This window comes from Pinus tabuliformis, chromosome J, assembly GCF_031772625.1.
Source record: "Pinus tabuliformis cultivar Carrire ecotype Pingquan chromosome J, CPIR1, whole genome shotgun sequence".
NCBI lineage: Eukaryota > Viridiplantae > Streptophyta > Pinopsida > Pinales > Pinaceae > Pinus > Pinus tabuliformis.
In genome coordinates this window covers 989,082,513-989,102,044 of record NC_142295.1, presented here as the reverse complement: position 1 = coordinate 989,102,044, position 19,532 = coordinate 989,082,513, and the positions used below count along the sequence as shown (strand labels likewise).

Below are 19,532 nucleotides of genomic sequence, written 5' to 3'. Positions count from 1 at the left end.
AAGTCCTACCAAGCTTAGAAGAAAAAATAATACACTTTTAAATATTCTATATATTAATATATAAATATTATATTTACTTATTCATACCAAAAATTTAAAAATTTATTATTAATATATGGATACGAATTCTATACTTAAATTTCACTTTCTATATTCAACATATCTATAAAATCACCCTTTCACACCATCACACTCTAATTTTTCAATGTTAGCGATGAGAAATTATTTTCATACTTTTCCCTCTTTCTAAATCGATAATGAACTAAACAATTAGGTTATAGTTTATTTTATTACTCATTTTTCTCCAAAACAAATTAATTACATTACTAGCCTTGACAAATGGAGTTATATCTTGATAAATATTCTAATATATAATTGCATAATATTATAGCATAATTAAAGATAGCCTTCTTATTACACAAAATCTCATTGGAAGAAATAATTTATAATAACAATCAAATAACTTTTGACTTAAAATAATTCTTAATTTAATGAAATACGAATCAAAGTAATTCACATTCCATTGTGAGGATGGTACTACCAAATTTTCATGATAACTACCTAAATTAAATATAATGGGAAACAACATGTATTAATTTATTTAATATGAATTTTCTCAAATATTTTGAAGACAACTTTAACATATTTTTTTGTGGGGAAACAATCGCATCAAAATAGTCTCGAGAGACCCTCTATATCCACTTTCCATAAAATTGTATACTAGCATTTGCACCAAATGTTGCAAAGGAAACGTCGTAAGGCATAAATTGAAGAATACAAATACAACAAAAGAATACTTTGATAAAGAATACAAATATATTGAATGCTCAAATCAATGCCCCATTAATTGGAACCACTTAGTAGACATATCTATCAACATTAGGATTATACACAATGATCAAGAAATTTCCCATATACAAACAACACCTTCCACAACAACTTTTTGTCACATCCACATTTTAAAAAATGCCTTGGAACATGATTGGAATCTCCCATATTGCCTTTTTCATTATGCAGATAAATCTTCCATATTGCTATTTTCATCATGAATATTGTTAGTTCATTGTTGTGAAGTGTTAGTGTGTTAAATTCAATACTATAAGTTCGACAAGCGAAAAACATTCCTCAATTAGCATAATATGCATTTTTCTGTCACCGTGTATTTTTCAGTCAAAGAGCACAAGTAACAGATTAACATGTATTTTCCTTCATTATTTTCATAGAGCCAAGCAATCTACGCCTTATCTATAAAGTAACAAAAACATTTTGGAATAAGTTTAATATTTCAAGCCAGTGTCTAACCTATAAAGTAACAAAAACTTTTTGAAATAAATTTAATATTTTAAGCAATTGACTAACCTAATTTAATAATTGAAAATTTCTCAAAGATGAATTAAACTCCATCATAAGAGAGCCAACATTGGAGCCCATACTTTCACTAAAACCAAAAGAAACACAACCACTTATTAAGAATAAATTCAAGCAATAATAATAAAACAAAAATAATAAACGTTAAAGGATAAAATGGTATTTAGAACACCAGAAGCCGAAACCAGAAGCGAAGCCAAAACTATTATGGAGGATCAAATTTGCGCTGGTCAGGCGGTTAGGGGAGAAGATTTTGAATTCATTTGTGATGAGGTTAATTCCATTAAATGACTATTGATGGATGCGAGAGCCACCAGAACTTCCAATTCTAGTTCAGTGACCAATTGGCTTAACAGACTTGAGGATTTTCTCACTAATGCTGTTGACATAGTGGAGGAATGCGAGCAGGGCAAGCTTATTTTCATCAACACAATTTTCCACTGTCGAATGGGCAGGAACATTAGGAAACTAAAGGAAAGAATCACAAAGATACACACGGGTGCTAAATATCTCAAATATCTGACCTCCCTCAATGCTACTATTGGTGTTCAAGCACTCAATGCATATATTGAATCTTCAGAAGAAGATAAAAGAAGAAAATCCTGTGCTCTTCTATCTCAATTTCAAGTGGTGGGATTAAAGGAAGATACGGAAAAGGTCAGTCGGTGGATATTGGAAAATGGATTCAGAGTGATTGCTATTGTGGGTATGGGACGACAGGGCAAAACCCTTTTGGTGCAAGAGGTATTCAACAACCAAAAGGTCGAGACAGTTTCGACCAATTTGTGTGGCTTACAATATCACCCAAATTTATCATAGGCTAATTGAGAAAATCATTTTTCAGTCTAAGAAGTATGACTTTCTAAATTTTGATGTAATATCTAAATTTTACTTTTCTCCATTGGTAAGGTAGCACTCAATACATATATTGAATCTTCAGAAGAAGATAAAAGAAGAAAATCTCGTGCTCTTCTATCTCAATTTCAAGCGGTGGGATTAAAGGAACATACTGAAAAGGTCAGTTGGTGGATATTGGAAAATGGATTCAGAGTGATTGCTATTGTGGATAACGAATCTAACCTCTTGATGTCTTTCTTTTGTGCTAACAGGCATTCTAGAATGCATTCTTTGCAGAAGAGGTGGCCCTTTTGACAGCAGAGGGAGTCTATCAAAGGGCTTAATGGAGTCCTTGCTGAGCCTTTCCTTTTGAGTACCATACCCAAGCTTTCTCTTCTCGTCGTATGTAAAGAACGCCAAGTCATTGTTGTTCTTTGAATGCCTCTGCAGCATCTTCGCTAACTCGGGGATTTACGATTGCCGGCGACAGATACAGGACAGAAATGGTGCATGTGTCAATCAGTCGTTAACAGAGTCGGAGGTGTCACCAAATTGTCCCTGGGTGGCGAGCTGCAGAGCGGAGGAATTGTAGAGCCGAGGAATTGCAGAGCGGGAGGTGCCGAGTCGAGGAGGAAGGTGAGTGAGCAGCCCGCGGGATCGCAATTCCTCATTTCGAATTGGAAATGGCAACAACTCTCCACGACTGCAATTCCAGCTCGGATCTGATCTGTCAGGGGATGTCAGGATTTCCAGCACCGATCGGATTTTCTATCAGGGAATGTCAGGATTGCCAGGGGAGGGTGGCGGAGCTAGGGGAGGGTGGCAGAGGGCAGAGGGATTGCCGGCGGCCGGAGCCGGACGATTTTCCGGGCGGTGACGGAAACCGGGCCATTCCTCCGCCTAGGTAGACTACTCCTTTCTCCATTGGTAAGGTAGGTGGCCTTTTTAAGCTACTTCTATTCTACAAAACTACAGGAATAAGTAGAATTTAAAGGGTAGGATCTTCCTTCTCTGCAAATAGTTATTTACAGACAATTTGTAAAGTAAGATTACATTTAAGACTTTTTCTTACAAAATAGTTGAAATAAATGAAATTTGTTTTTCATTATTTTCCTTTCTTTTCACAAGTAAAATCTTATTCTAGGTTACTCTCAATATCCTTGACCAAAATGGCCTTTGAGGTAATCTACATGATCCAATCTTGATCTTGGAACTATACAACAGGAAAAAAGTATTGTCGTTTACCCATGAATGGTACTCATTTATCAAATACCTCAAAACAAAATTGAAAGATCAGACATTTAAACACATATACAGAGAACATAAAATTGATTTGATACAAGAACGACTATGGCAGGGTAAGCAAGGTCTAGATCTAAGTGCAGTATTAATGCTATTTTGAGGAAACAGATTTCTTCTTAAATTTATTTGAACATTGTTCCTCCACATATAAAATATAAAAGAGTAAAAATAAGTAAATGAAAATACTCCTAATGCGTTGCCCTCTTCATGAAATTTTATCACCCAAATTTGTCGTTGAAGAGCTGTTGCTGTCGACGTGCAAACAGATAAAAGTGTCTGAGGAAAAAGAAGGGGGTGTGAAGGGAATTCAGGACAGAATTAACAAATTTTTTGAAGGAATGAATAAAAATCTAGAACGAAGACGTTGTTTATTTGTTTCAGATGACTGTGTTAAATCTAAGTCATACTTCCATCCAGTCATTGCCCACGTCTATTGGGAACTTAAAACATTTGAAGTTCCTAAATTTATCCAAAACAAACATCAAAAAGTTGCCCAACCGCTTGAGTGGTCTGAAGCGTCTCCAATTTCTTGATGTTAGCTGGTGTCAATAGCTGTCTAGCATGCATTTGGGGGTTGAAGCCCACATATATATAGTGTATCTCAATGTGAAGGGCTGCAGAAAGATCAGACATTTAAACACATATACAGAGACCATAAAATTGATTTGATACAAGAACGATTATGGCAGGGTAAGCAACATTACATGCATACTTAATTATGAGACAGATAAACCTGAAGGCCAACACCACTACATTACAGTTCTAACTTGATAGTGCCATAATACTTCAAGTCTACTTCTTTGCTGCATTATTCCTATTACCAAAATTAGCAGCAGCTTTGGCTGCCCTGTCAAGAACCCCAGCAACCATCAGTGCTCCTGTTGCAAAATAACTGCTGTTGACAGGAGCTGTTCTTGCATTGCAAGCTTCATGCCCAGCTGTAATCAAAGCTGCTTTTGATATCTCTCTGAAGAATTTGCCAAAATCTGCCACCTTTGCTGCAGCAGTGTCCATCACTTGATACTTCTAGTCTAACTCTTTGGCTTTGCTTAAAGTATCTTTTCCTAGGGTATAACCTTTTGAAAGCATTGTTGTAACCACTTTTACTGCCTGGTCAGCAAAATGGAACAAAAAATCTCAGTTGCTTATCAAGGACTTCAAACTGTCTAATAACAACAATGTTAATATCCTCAGAATATCATAGGCTAATTGAGAAAATCATTTTTCAGTCTAAGAAGTATGACTTTCTAAATTTTGATGTGATATCTAAATTTTACTTTTCTCCATTGGTAAGGTAGCACTCAATGCATATATTGAATCTTCAGAAGAAGATAAAAGAAGAAAATCATGTGCTCTTCTATCTCAATTTCAGAATGCCATGTCAATCTGAATGTGACTATATTCAAAATGCCATGTCAATCTAAATTTTTTCACGGAAATCGTTTTGTTCACCTTCGAGCATTGTCTGTCGGACTCGCTTGGTCAGATTCTCGCCAACGATTTCCCAGAAGGAACGTTGCACCGTATTGAAAACGAGGGCACCGAACGATATCCCTATCAGAATGAAGCAGTATTTCTTGATTTCATTTTATATGTATAACAGATCAGGGTTGTAATAGATGCTTAGCACGGAACTCAGGATGTAAGCGAAGAGTGCGCTTATGGAACCGCAGACCATGGACCCTACGGATCCTAGTAGGGCATAGGCCCATTCTGGGGCATTCATCTTGACTAGTCTCCAGAATGACCCTGCCTGCTCTATGAAGGGTACTTTCTCTGTTTTGTGTGCTGAGTTGACATTGACAGATGTGCTGAAATCGGAAGTTGAGAAGTCTGAAAGCCTTCTGGAATAGGGAGATCGGCCATAAGAAGAATTTCTTCCAATTATGGGCGAGCTCACAGAATTCCTTGCGCTGGAGGGCCTGGAAATGGGCAAACGAACAAAAAATCAAAATGAGAATACAAATCTATGTTCATTCTATTTCCCCTTTCTTCCTGGGATCATTCAAACTGATAAATACTAAGAATTTATGGAAGGTACAGAACAAGTTTCCTTTCTATCTTGGTGATGAATGAGTGGGTCATTCAGAATGTGACAAAATGTAAAAGTCCATAAACTTCTACAGAGTAACATCTAAAGTTCCAATAAACACTAGAAGGGTTAATGGGAGGAGCAAAACAACTACAATTTAAGAAAAAAGATTTATCTCTGGACCGAACAAAACCATTATAATTTGAGGAAAAAAAATGAAGGATTGTATGAGAAGGCATCCAAATAGTTTGGTGGAAAATCTTTCACTGTAATAAAACTAGAAAAACTTGGCAGCTGCTAAATAATTTTCCAAAGAAAACCCTGAGGATCTATAGACAAACAAAACAATTATAATTTCACAAACTGCTAATCTAAGGACGAACAAAACAAGTATAATTTTATGAAGAAGAAGCCGAGGATAAGCATTATAATTACAGTTTTGCAGAGAAGGCCCCAAGGATTTATGGGACTGCAAAAAAAATTACAATTTTATAAAGAAGGCGAAAGGATTTATGGGAGAAACAAAACAATTCCAATTCTATGGACTTTCAGTGAGAAAACTATTGCATAGGTTAACCACAATGTGCCATTATTGAATTAACATAGTGGGATAAAACCTTTACCTGACACTGTTCTTTCTTGCATTGTTACCAAGCTCATGGGCAGTTTCTTGGAGTCTGATCAATGTTGAATAAGCCCCGTCATCCCCTTTTGAGATAAGGTCATCGTGAGTCCCCATCTCCAAAATGCTCCCCTGCTGAACAACTGCCACCAGATTAACCTTCCTAATGGTTGAGAGACGATGTGCCACAATTACTGTTCTTCTTCCTATCATGAACCTGTCAAGGGCTTCCTGAACAAGTTTTTCTGATTCAAAGTCCAGAGCACTGGTTGCTTCATCCAAAAGTAGTATGGCCGGGTTCTTCAACATCGCTCTGGCTATTGCAATGCGTTGCTTTTGTCCGCCTGATAGTTGACCACCTCTTTCACCAACCTGGAGTTGCAGACCCAATTCCAGAATGGATTGTTAGACGATTAAATAATCTCCAGCCATTAGATCATCAGTGAAGAACGTTCTGATCAGTGAAGAGTCGCTCGCCCTGAGGTCTGAAGCGACACACGTGAGTTTTGCATATCCCTCTAGACCAGAGATACCCATTTTCAGCCATTTCTCATTGAACATTCCAGCAGGAAAAACTGTAGCTATGGTTGGTCGAAGTGGGTCGGGAAAGAGTACTGTAGTTGCTCTGGTCGAGCGCTTCTATGACCCCATTGAAGGTATCCAATACATGATTTTACATGGCATTTTCATACCCTGAACTCCGGTTTTTAGTTTAATGAATTGCTTCTCAAAAGTACTGTTTTTAATTTCTGTGAATGAAGGTCAAGTGCTACTTGATGGGTTTAACATCAAAACTCTACAGTTGAAATGGCGTAATTAATTATAAATAGAATAAAAACTTTGCACCGTGAGAACCCTACTTAATTTCTGCTCCATAGCTAAAATTTAAAAGCCAAAATTAGAATTGAATTGAAAAAAATCAGTCAAGTTGTGTCTGTGATAGCTTTACTCTGCACTCGAATGACTAATATAAAGTAAAACAGTGATGAGGTGCCACATTCAAGAGTAATGGCAGATATATCCACTTCGTGTGTCTATTGATATATGTGAGATATGTGTTATTGAATGGTGTATATTTCTATTATTTATGTTTGAGAAGATCAAAAAAAATTTGGTGTTAAGGTTTAGATTCAAAAAACAATTGTACTTCAAAAGATTTGATTTTTCCTTGGGAATTTGATAGATTTAGATTTGAAATGCATCTATACTAATCTATACTCATTAAAAACTGCGCTGTTGAGTCTCTATTATTTACCATTAAAAATTCTAAAATGGTTGATTGATGAAAATAGTATAGAATGAATATTGACTAAACACATGCAATAATGTCATTCTAATCTAATACAAAAAAAACTTTACTAACGTTCTTCCTGGAGGGAGAAGAAGAGGGAGGAATTTAGCTTTCCAGTCCATTAAAGAAATAAACAGACAAGGCATGGCATGATAATAACCAGTAAGATATCATTACAAGCGAGCTTGTCTGAAACACCCTTCTATCCCAAGTCAGTCATTCATACATACAGGTTAAATAACTCCAAACATAAGTTCGTCTGATAATCTTGCCTGCCACTATAAGATACAAAGCGAATGAAGCAACACTGGGTTCGAAAGTGGCCATGGGATCAAGTTCAGCAAACAAGGAGTAGAAGCATTAGTGGTAGTAAGCATTCTGCCATTGAGATTCAGAACTTGATCATACGAAAATTGTATGAGAGACGGTCAAGCTGGGCCTTGAATAAACTAACAAAAGAAAATCTGAATTTCGATCCGGAATCGATTGGGAGAGAGTTAGCAATGTCACCTGGCATATTCTTAACCTGCAGAAACACGGTATGGCCAATTTCTCTCCTCATAGCTTCGACTACCTTCATATTGATATTCATGGCAAGATTTCCTGAATAAGCATCCCTGACATAGAATACATTGATCGCTTTATCCCCTCTGGTTGTCACATCTGCTCTTGTCACTGAGAGACCATTTTCACGAAACATGTGAGTGACATCCGAAAGAAGGCCTACTCTATCGCTTGCACACAGCTCAAGACTCAGGCCCTGTTCAGCAGGAGCTAGAGGTTATTAGATTCAGCAGCAGAAGCAGAGATTCAGATCTTCAGATCAACATCTCAGTGAGCAATTAGTTGGATAAAACTTGAAAGATTTAGAATATGGAAGGCAAAATCCACTGACCTCAGATGCCCTGCGTTCTATTGCAGCCTCCAAGCACTTGACAACTCTGTGTTTCTCATCTTCTGTGTCTAGGGTACAACCATCCATATGCCGAATGTAATATTCCTGTAAGTGCAAATTTTTTATTTAATTAGAATTTTTTTTTGGGTTAAGACAGATGAGAAGATGAGTTTTGAACTAGTAACCTTAATATTAAGAAATGCCTTAACAACACACCTAATCACAACATATACAAATCACAGTATATACCCACTAGCCCAATCAGAAAGACTGAACACATTATTGCCACACATTAATTAAGGACATGTTTATGTGTTCAGTTCTTGAGGGAAAACAATTTTGGGAGGGTCAAACACCTTCCCTCACATACAAAGGGCAACTAAGATTTGAATCCGAATAGTTTGCATGTTGGCTCCCATCTCAATCACTAAGCCACAGCCTGATGGAAGAAAATGCATATATTTTTACCCAGAGCCACAGCCTGATGGAAGAAAATGCATATATTTTTACCCAGAGCCATAGCCTGATGGAAGAAAATGCATATATTTTTACCTAGAGCCACAGCCTAATGGAAGAAAATGCATATATTTTTACCTCTTTAACTTACCTGCAATGCATAAGGTAAATTGCAAGTGATTGAAGCATGAAAGACAACATACTACATGTCTGTCAGAGTACAGACTGTATCAAACAACAACTTTGGCCTGTCTCTACACTGGATATTAACCACAGAATAGCCTTTTTCATTGCAGTTCTCGATGGTAATGACAGGCTTCTTGTTTTCATCCAACAAAGTGGGGTCTGAGGAATCAGAAGAACACTCATAGTCCCTGTCAGCAAACATCAGCTGGTGCAGACACCTCTCTCGGTGAGTTAAGCCCATGGAAAAATATGTCTTGACTCCTTTGGTGCCATTGTCATTCCCTTTAAGCACATTTGAAAGTCGTTCCTTAATGGTAGACAGACCAAATTCATCCTCTATAGGCCGGTTTGATAATTCATCAGTTACATATACAACACATGCTACTCTCATATTATGGGTCCAAGATTCTGCTGCTACTACATTGCAACCAAAGCTTGTAAGCACTGCAGAAATTTCTGAAAGAAGACCAGGGCGATCTGTCCCAGTGAATTCTATTGCTGCGTATCCACCAATGGATTGTACACCTACAATCCTACCTAAACAAGTCTTCACCTCTCTACTGGAAGTGACACGCTTTGTTCCCAAGGACTGCAGCAAGAAAATCAACAAATATTAATGAGTAAATTCTCATAAACAATTCCAACAAATCCAATATACTAACAATCTGCACCACGTCCTCTTGTTAAAATAAGTTAATTTCCAACGTCAAGCTAAAGCTACCTGCTGTATGTATTCAATGATGCTTTCATCTGTAAGTTTATCCCCTAGCTGGTCTGTCACATGAAACACTGTAACACAAAAGCAAAACTTGAATCATTCAATCAAACAATTGGCTGAGTCCCCTGCAATGTCCACACAGCAGCATTTGCAGAGATGAAAAGGGAAATGTTCAATGATAGATCTAAAGGAGCGAGCTTACCATCCATAAACCATCCACCATCTGAGGAAATATATGCTTTCGAAATGGTTAGATCTAGATCAGTCAAAAGTTGGACCACTTCAAGAAGTATGCCATGTGACAAAGGAAAGAGGGAAGGATGGAGACCATTTCGGACCTGTGACCTATGCGTGGGATTCCAGACTGTCTTCCAAGTCGGCGGATTAATGTCATTTTATCTCATCCCTCTTGGCCTTGAGCCTCAGGCGCATGATTTCCTGAAATCCTTTGTCCCTTAAACCATATTAAAACCCTTTCAAAGTTCGTGACCAATTCTTCTTCTTCCAAAAAAAACCCGTCATTTACCACAAGCAGTGGATGAACATTAACATGGGATCACAGCTATCAGGTAAGAAAACAGCCCTAACATTTATCGCTTCAGTTGTTCCTTTAAATTCTTCTCTGAAATCCTCACGGAAAACGTCAAATTTTTATATTTCCCAAAGAAATCCTCACTCTACTTCCCTTAGGTTTCTCTGCATTAATCGCCAGGTTTCAGCTGCTTCATCATCTGGCTGTTATCCAACTCTCTCAATTTCCAGAATCTCAAGAAATTGTGCTTTAACAGAAAGCCTTCTGAATCCCAATTGCCATTGCATTCACTACCAACTGTGTTACAGTCAGAAACCCCACTGGAATTGGAGCAAATACAGTACATGCCCAGACTCTCTACGTCCCGCATTTAGCAATCAGTACATTACAAGATCTTCTTTATTGCCTTACATTCGCATTCCACCATTAACCATAGAAGAAGAGGGATTCATCCACAATGTCTGTTCTGCGATAATGCAAAGCCGCTGGGACTCTCTTCAGCAGTTTGCAGCCCAATTGAACGCCCACCTTGTTACTGGGGTCTTGCAGCATTTGCTCAGTGATGCTGATTTGGCAGTTAGATTCTTTGATTGGGTAGGGAAGGAAAAGGGGCCTGAGCATTCGATTGGGTCATATTTGGCGATCGTCGAAACCCTGGTTCGAGCCGGTAGGCTATGTGATGTAGAGCCATACATACATCGTCTGACTGAAAATAATAGTGTTTCAGTGTCTGAGGTGGCAAAATCGTTGTTGAATGTATTCAAAGGTTGGGACTCTGCTCCTCTGATATTTGATTTTCTTTACAAAAGCCTCTTGTCATCTGGGAAGGTGAAAGAAGCAATTGCTGCATTTCATCAACTGAAAACTCATGGGTATTTTCCAACTGTTCAATCATGCAATAAGATACTTGCAGGGTTACTCAAATTGAATTGCTCGGAGCAGGCTTGGAAATTTTATGGAGAAATGGTTCAATGTAACAAAAGTGGGCAGTGAAACATTACAGTAACATATCTTGCCACGATATTCGAAGTCCATCATTGCCGGCCAGAGGGGATTTGATTTCAGAGGGGTTTTCAGGCTGAAAATGAAACCCCTTTCGCTGCCATGAGAGCTCAGCATTCGTCCATGGATATGGCGAAATAGAAGACCCCATGGGTTTTTCAGAAACACCTCTGGTTTGTCCCCTGGAAATCACATACTCTGTTGTCGGCGGTTCTTCCAAGTGTTTGCCATCGTTGTCGGCGGTTCTTCCCAGTGTTCACCATCGTTTCGCCGGTTGAATATCATCTTCCTCATAGTCCTACAACAACAATAAGAAACGCACAAAGAATTGATCCAACGATGGCAAACATTTTAATCGTCTAACATGAGATCGGAGGGATCATAGTAAGACACGTAACAGAACAGGGGAGTTGATTTCAGAGGGAACGCCTTACGGCGTAATTATTTTGTTTTTGTTTACTCTAATCGTACTGAAATTATTTTTCAAAGACATTTCATGTTTACATCCTAATGATAATAGAGATGAAACAAAAGCGCAACAGAGTAAGTGTAAGAACCTCGGGTTAAAAGTTCATTTAATAAAATTTAATAAAGGTAAGATAATATCATGGGAAAGGGACACTTATTGCAAGCCGAATGTTGGGCAAAATATCATATTGGGAATCACTTCTTGTGTTTTATGGCTAAGGGGAAATTGGAAAAGGCAATGGATAAGGCATTCGAAAGGAAAAAAAGGTATTTTTGGCACAATATTTATGAAAATAATGGAAATTAGGATAAAATGAAGGTGAAAGGTCACAAGTTTCATGTGAGGAGGAAAATGAAAGAAAATAATGAAAATTGAAGAAATTAGAGATCTCATCAGTAAAAATACCTCAGAGCATCAGTTGGTAGCTTTTTCTCAACCTTTTGTTAGTTTAGTGTTAGAATTTGTCTCAAATAGGAGAAAGCACCCAGAGGAGAAAGAAAGTAAGAAATCAAGGAAAGGAAATGAAAAGCAAAGAAGGAAAAGGAAGGAAAAGGAAGGAAATGATCAAGTGGCTTCAACGAGAATACTTGCAGGTAACATATTGCATGCATGATTCCTAGCTGGTTTTGACATGCATGGTACATGCATGTTGGTATATGGTTCCTTTGATGTCAATGGCATGGATTTTTCTGGGATTTGACAATGGATTTTAGCCTGGCCTTGTCATTTCTAGATAGCCATGATATCATGGGATTGTTCTCGGTTTGAGATTTGGATTGCTGGATGGTTTTGGAATCTGAGGTGAGGTGGTCCCAGGAAAATTCCCAAAGGCCTAGGAATACCTTGACTGGTAATGGTGATGAACCTCATCATTGAGTAATTATATGGGACTTAATTGGCCATGATTCACCTCCTAGATTAGTCAAACCAACTATTCTCACAACTTATTACATACTTTTGATTATATTTTGTTTATGAAATGAGTTAGAGTTGGATATTTGGATTTGTGGTCTAAAGTGCATGTAATGTAGGATAAAGGATAAAAGCAAGGAAAAATGTAGGCATAAAGGATAAAAGCAAGGAACTATGGTGAATACTTTGGTTAAAACTCAAATGGAACAAGGGAGAGTAATTATAGGAGGTAAATCCTCCTCATTTACTACCCCTCCATTCAAATATTCCTCCATCATCGGAGTGCAAACAACAACCAATTTGAAGACTAGAAGACAGCTGAGCATGTGAAAGTGACAGAAACCATTTTATCAGATGTATAAGCAGAGAGGCTTAGGACCTCATTAGGATTCAAAATTTCATTGTAAAACTCTAGCTTATTTTTGAGATGCAAGAGACTTGTGACAATTGTTCTATAATCCATGGTTTTTATAATAAGAACGAGTTATGTTTAAGCTAGCTCTGAGTTAACTTAGAGGGCTAAAGCTCTTGGGTTACGGCCCAACCCGACCAGCGAAAGCAACCCCAAAAACACAGGTTTGTTGGTGATCACTTCCATGCCATCCAATCACCAACAAACCTTCACAATCACCATCTGATTCACTATTTTCTCAAACTGCTACCTCACGTGGAGTCTTCCACTCACTTTATGACCTTTAATCTCCACCGTCGAATTGTCCCTTGATCTGATGGCTAGCGCGTCACCCGATCACTTTTTTCACTTTAAGTCCCCACCGTCGATCTGCCTTGCTTGATCTGATGGTTTTCGCTTCACTCGATCGCCAACTAGCTTAGCTGATCTCCACCGTTGATCAGCCCCATCTGATTGAACGACCATCATGCAATCTCGCACAAAATAGTGCACAAACGTTATCCATCCAAGAGCACACGAGGAAAGTGATTTTCTCATGCTATGTGTCACGCAGTAAGGCTAATCACATGAAATTTCAAAATACTTCTTACAGCCTGAAGGGCACGCGAGAAACTACTTACTTCCTTAGAATCCTGCTCCCCCATTTTTGCACATTTCTTTTCCTCGCGATATGATCTCCTCCATCCATCTCTTGACTTCACCTGCGCAATAAGAACTCAGCTGTTCATCTCTCCTATTAGCCTTGTCCGTCCATCTCTTGATTTCACCTGTGTGATTAGATCGCAGCCATTCATCTCCTGTTAACCTCATTCGTCCATCCACTCACCTAACCCCTTGTGACATGATCTCCGCCATTCATCTTCTTTGTTCCCTTGTTCATCCATCCATTCACTTAAGCCTTCATGATAAGATCCCCACCATTCATCCTATTATTTAACCCTATTCACCCATCTATCTACATAACCTCCTGTGATCCAATCTTTGTCATTCATTTTCCTTTCACTCGACTGATCCAATGGTTCTTATGCACTGTTTCTCCCTCACATCCTCCTTTCATTGCTTTTGACCTCCAATTGCTTTTTCCACTTCAAACCTGTTTTAGCCTAAGTTTCCTTGTTACACCTTAGTTTATTTTTGATGCTCTTTACTTCTCCAACTTAGATAATTAGCATTAGGTTAGTGTTAATTTAGCAATTCTGCTTAGCATAGCTGTTCAATTGGTTAGTTAGGTTACGGTGTAAGTTTAGCATTTCATGTTGTTTTCTTCATTACTACAGTAGAGTAGCCCTCTCTTAGAATAGGTTTTCTCCCCTTCCATCAAATAATTAAGCTTCTTCAGACCCTATAGAAGTTTCGCTTAGAACCCTTGGGGTCTCTTTCTAGACAAATAGTGACAACAGGCGGGACCTTCACTTCTACTTGTGCATATAGCACTGTCACCTCCAAGTTTGCACGAACCTTGAGTCGATAAGTAAAGCTAGTAGCCCTGGGGGTTGCAATATTATTGTTGCAATACCTAGGCCCACCACTTTTTGGCACTGTTGCCGGGGAGTTGTCAAAGTAGAAGTGATTACTGCTCTTTTCTTCTATTTTCTAGTTTCCAACTTTCTTCCATTAGTTTATTTTTGCCATAGTAATCTAGTTTCTTCCTTTCTTTCAGTTGCCATTATCTACTTTCCTTTCCATTCTACAAGTATAATTTTAGTCATAAAAAAAAAACAAAAAATTCTCCAAATACCAACCCAACCCAGATTTGATCATGTGGTGCAATAAGAGCCACATCACCATCCACTCTTGCAGGTAGAAGAAAAAAATGGCAAAGAATGTAGAAGAAATGCATGGAGATGATGAATGGAGATGATGACAATGAGGAATATCCTTTTGGATTTCCCAGTCAAGATACTGATGATAGTGTGCACATGAAGAACATGCCTCCATCTTTTCTTCCAAAATTTCATGGTCTACGGACAGAGGGTCTGGAAACCTTTCTCTTTGAATTTAAAATTATTTGTAGATCTTATGGTTACCTATCAAAAACTCAAAACCTGAGATTGTTTCCAACAACTTTAAAAGATAGAGCTCTTATATGGTTCACGAGTTTAGGGACTAATTCAATAAGATTATTGAATGATATGCAAAAGATATTTCTAGAAAAATATAAAGATCATGATATTAAAGAATAAATCTTTAGAATGAATCAAAGAGAAGATGAGAGTCTACAGGATCTAATAGAGAGGTTCATGTATAATGTTAAGAGGGAAAAACTACATCGTTTAGGATCTGACACACTAAAAACCATCTTACTTAGAACAATTAGGGATGAATGGATTGATCTCCTTAATATCATGAGTAAAGGTGGTGTATAACAATTATCATTTGAGGAAATATGTGAAACATGCAAACACATATCAAGAGGAAAAGCAAGAGTAGGTAAATCAGTATCAAGATCAGTAAGTCAAGCTAAAATTGTAAATTTCTTTGATGATTTTAAAGAAGAAATTCTTAGAAATATAACAAAGCAAGTAGAAATGTTAAGAATGCAAGATGAAGGAAAAGAAATTGTTGATATTTGTGTTGCAGAATCACAGGATGTTAGACATTTTCCATCATTACCAAGGTTGAAGAAATTTAACCAGGAGGACAGTGGACCAAGTCCATTGCCAATGCAACAATGTTATGTAGCTCTGAGAGGACCATGGCAAGTTATTCATCCTGATATGATGCAAGAGCCTAATTCATAATTTCAGGCTTATGCACATCCACCTTCAAGTAGTTGGAACACACCTTTTCCTTGGCAACATTGGCCATCACAACCCCAAAACCAATCTTGGCAACAAGGTTGGCAAGGAACTTATGGGAGCCATCCACAATATCCTCAATATCCTCAATATTTTCCTCAATATCCTCCATACCAAGCTTCATGTTGTCCTTACCATTCATCTCCACCACAACCACAACCCCATCCACATCCATCTCAAATATACACTCCCACTCAACTACCTGTACCACCATTTCCAAACCCACACATTGAAGTAGCTCAGCCCACTTACAATGCTGAGATACAACACTTCCAAAAATTTCCTCTTGAGGTCAATCGTATTCACCATAGCTTAGGAAGAGTATTGCAAAAAATAGATTCTCCTAATATCATCGAAGGACAAAGTACAGAAGAAGAAGATTCAAAAGAGAAGATCAAAGAACCATGGGTTGCATTTGATTAAGAGTAGATAACAAAATCAAAGATTGAGAAAGCTCCCTCATGGTTACCATCAAATCCTCCATATGTTCAAAAGAACACTCAGCAAAAAGAGGAAGATTTGAAGGTCATGAAAGAAGGAGACATCCAAGATGATCCAAATCAGCAAGCCGACCAAGGATATCACAACTACATTGAAATATGGTTCTAGATAGTCACTAAGTTGTAGCATAACTCTTTTCCTCAAATATGATTGATCCTTTCAAAGTCAAATCATTTGGGCTCTAAATTCCAGGTACATGTCAAAGAATACATTTCAAACCTCCACATCATCTTCTCCGTCATCTTGATGTGCACCTGTCTCCATTGGAAGTATTATTATACTTGAAATTTATTTTGTTTTTCAAGTAGAGTAGAGTAAAAAAAAAGGAGAATAAGAAGATCGTTGGGTGAAAACCTTCCTTAAGGCACCCAGGGAAAATATCTAGGGTGAAAACCTCTCTGAGGCAGCCTAGGTGTTTTTAAAATAATAATAATAATAATAAAAGAAAAAAATACATAATTGTTCTTTGCAGGTGGGTGAGAAAGACAAACATGGAGCAAAGAGAAGATCCAAAGGGAACCCTACCTCACATATATTGATCTCCTCCACTCCTTACCATGCATCCATCCACCAATTCTATTGTTTTCACTTCATCGCTTCAATTCAAGTGAAGATTGTGTTTTCTAATAGAATCACCTCATCCATTACCTGCATCCGCACACAGTCCTACTCCCTCTATCCATTCATTACAACATCCTCACAGCACCATCTAGCAACAGGATCAAGAAATTCTAAGGGAGACACCAAACATTGCCAAATGGTAATGGAGGATCTCCACAATAGCAATAGCATCAGATCTAGGAGCTCCACAACATGAGCAAATCTTTAGTCATAGACACCTACAAAAGTCAAGAAACCATCAATAGATAGCAGAGGAGGAAGAAGAACGACCATCAGCAGCGCCTCTGATCTTTGACACCTACAGTATGGCATTAAGACCACAAGTAAGTATCCTACTCACTCACTCATATGCATCATTTGATCAAAAATTGTAAAGGTTAAGAGGTAGTTGGTTTATAAGTGAAAAGGTGAAAAAAATCAAATTCTTTAATAACTCAAAAGAGAAGGCAAGATTCCATATATACAGTGTTGTTATGGCAACCATTTGGGAATGATTTAAGAATTAAGATTTGGGGTAGAAACACCAGTTCACCAAAGACACAACATAACCTATTTCTTGATGCAATCACTCATTGACTCCAGGAGCAAAGTAAAGGAAGGAAATTCGTAGCAATTAGTTAACGATGGGTTAATCAGGATCCTCATTAAGGATGCCCTCCAAAGCCTCAGGATCTCCATAACATGGTCAGTCTTCAGAAAGTTACCAGCAGAGGATGAAATCAAAACCCTTACCTATGATGTTAATCCTTCTGTCAGTGAGGAGGAGGCAAAACAAGAAGAAGAATATACAGAGCTAGATCAGGATGAGATGGGTGAATAATAAACTAATATAGAGGAACCTGTTAAAATAAGACAAGGAGGATGATGCTAAAACAAGAGGAGGAGACAAAGGAAGAAAATGATGGAGATGCGAAAGAACATCAAAAGGAAGAAGATAAGAAAAAGAGAGAGGATAGCTGCAAGAAAAGAAAGACCAACTAGCATATATGTCTAGCCTCTCCTTGGAGGCCATCCAGTGTAAGATGTTAGCTAAATCCTATGCTCTTTACCTCAGAGAACAATGGATGCAATTTTAGATTAAAACACTAGCACAAAGGAGCACCATGACATTTCAAGACTGCAGACAATTTATTGATCTTTGTGACCAAAGTGCACTAAATGATGGGGCCAAAATGGCTGAGTTTTACTTGCATAGCATGGCCCTCACATACATGAATATTTGGGATCTTAATGCAAAGCTAGGAGATCTACAGTTAATGGCTTTGGCATCATCGATGAATCGTAAGAAGTCAAGGGCCGCAGAGATGAAAAGAATATTGGCCAGAGAGAAAAATGAACCTTTTTTTTCATCGGAGCTGAACAATCAAATCCCATGGCCCAAATTAGCACCCATAATCTAATTGCAAATGATCCTCAGCTGGCACCTAGATATATTTCTTCCTGAGAGAAAGAAATTTTACATTTTGATCATATATTTAGGTTGCTAAGAGATGATAATATACATGCCTACTAAAGGATATGGAACACACTGCCACACAGCTTGGATATCAAATAATATCACTTCCCTAAAAGGTTGAGAGAGGAAATCAACAGGACACCTATGTAAAAGCAATCAATGAAAAGCTTGAAGGTCAATTGGATAGGCCTAAAACTTAGTCCACTACTACTCCTAGGGATGCTAGAAGGAGGAAAAGAAGAAGATGAAAAGAGGAAGTAGGAAGAAGTAGAAAGGAAAGCAGACTTCTATAAACAAGAAGAAGAGACCACAATAGAAACATGAGATGTTAGATAGGCTACCAGAGCCATGAAGGACATGGAGACTGACTAAGTTGCTCAGAGGATGAGCAACACTTTCAGTATGGGGGTGATGATGAGCCTCATCATTGAGTAATTATATGGGCCTTAATTAGCCGTGATTCACCTCCTAGCTTAGTCAAACCAACTATTCTCACAACTTATTGCATACTTTTGATTATATTTTGTTTATGAAATGAGTTAGAGTTGGATATTTGGCTTTGTGGTCTAAATTTCATGTAATGCAAGAATAAAGGATAAAAGAAAGGAAAAATGAGGGCATAAAGGAAAAAATCAAGGAACTATGGCAAAGACCTTGGTCAAAACTCGAACGAGACAAGGTAGAGTAATTATAGGAGGTAAATCCTCCTCATTTACTACCTCTCCATTTGAATATTCCTCCATCATCATAGTACAAACAACCATCACTTTGAAGACTAGAAGACAGCTGAGCAAGTGAAAGTGACAGAAGCCAATTTATCATATATTGTTGGCATTATGAGACAAGTGTTGTCCTTGATGGAAAATCACACTGATGACAAATCATAGTGCAGAAGGATAGCAGCAAGGAATTGATGATCAGTCTACAAGTATGAAGAAAAATATATACACGCTGGTTCACTATACACCAAGTCGCGTATACAAGTAGGTTCACTATATACCAAGTCGCATATACGCAGGTTCGCTATATACCAAGTCGCGTGTACACGCAGGTTGGCTTCAGTAAAAGAGCGTGTATGTGGAAAACTTATCTTTGGTCCATGGCGGTTATTCCTTGGAAGTT

At 37.9% G+C, this 19,532-nt stretch overlaps 1 pseudogene across 1 annotated transcript; it reads right to left on the bottom strand.

Moving 5' to 3' along the window:
* Positions 1 to 4,448: 4,448 nt before the first annotated feature.
* Positions 4,449 to 11,555, bottom strand: LOC149230165 (ACT domain-containing protein ACR3-like; annotated as a pseudogene). The gene is made up of 8 exons (XR_016247996.1): positions 9,910 to 11,555; positions 9,711 to 9,778; positions 8,955 to 9,578; positions 8,348 to 8,452; positions 7,963 to 8,212; positions 6,163 to 6,957; positions 4,960 to 5,429; positions 4,449 to 4,617 (listed from the first exon to the last, which is right to left on the bottom strand). The product of XR_016247996.1 is annotated as an ACT domain-containing protein ACR3-like (transcript).
* Positions 11,556 to 19,532: the final 7,977 nt, after the last annotated feature.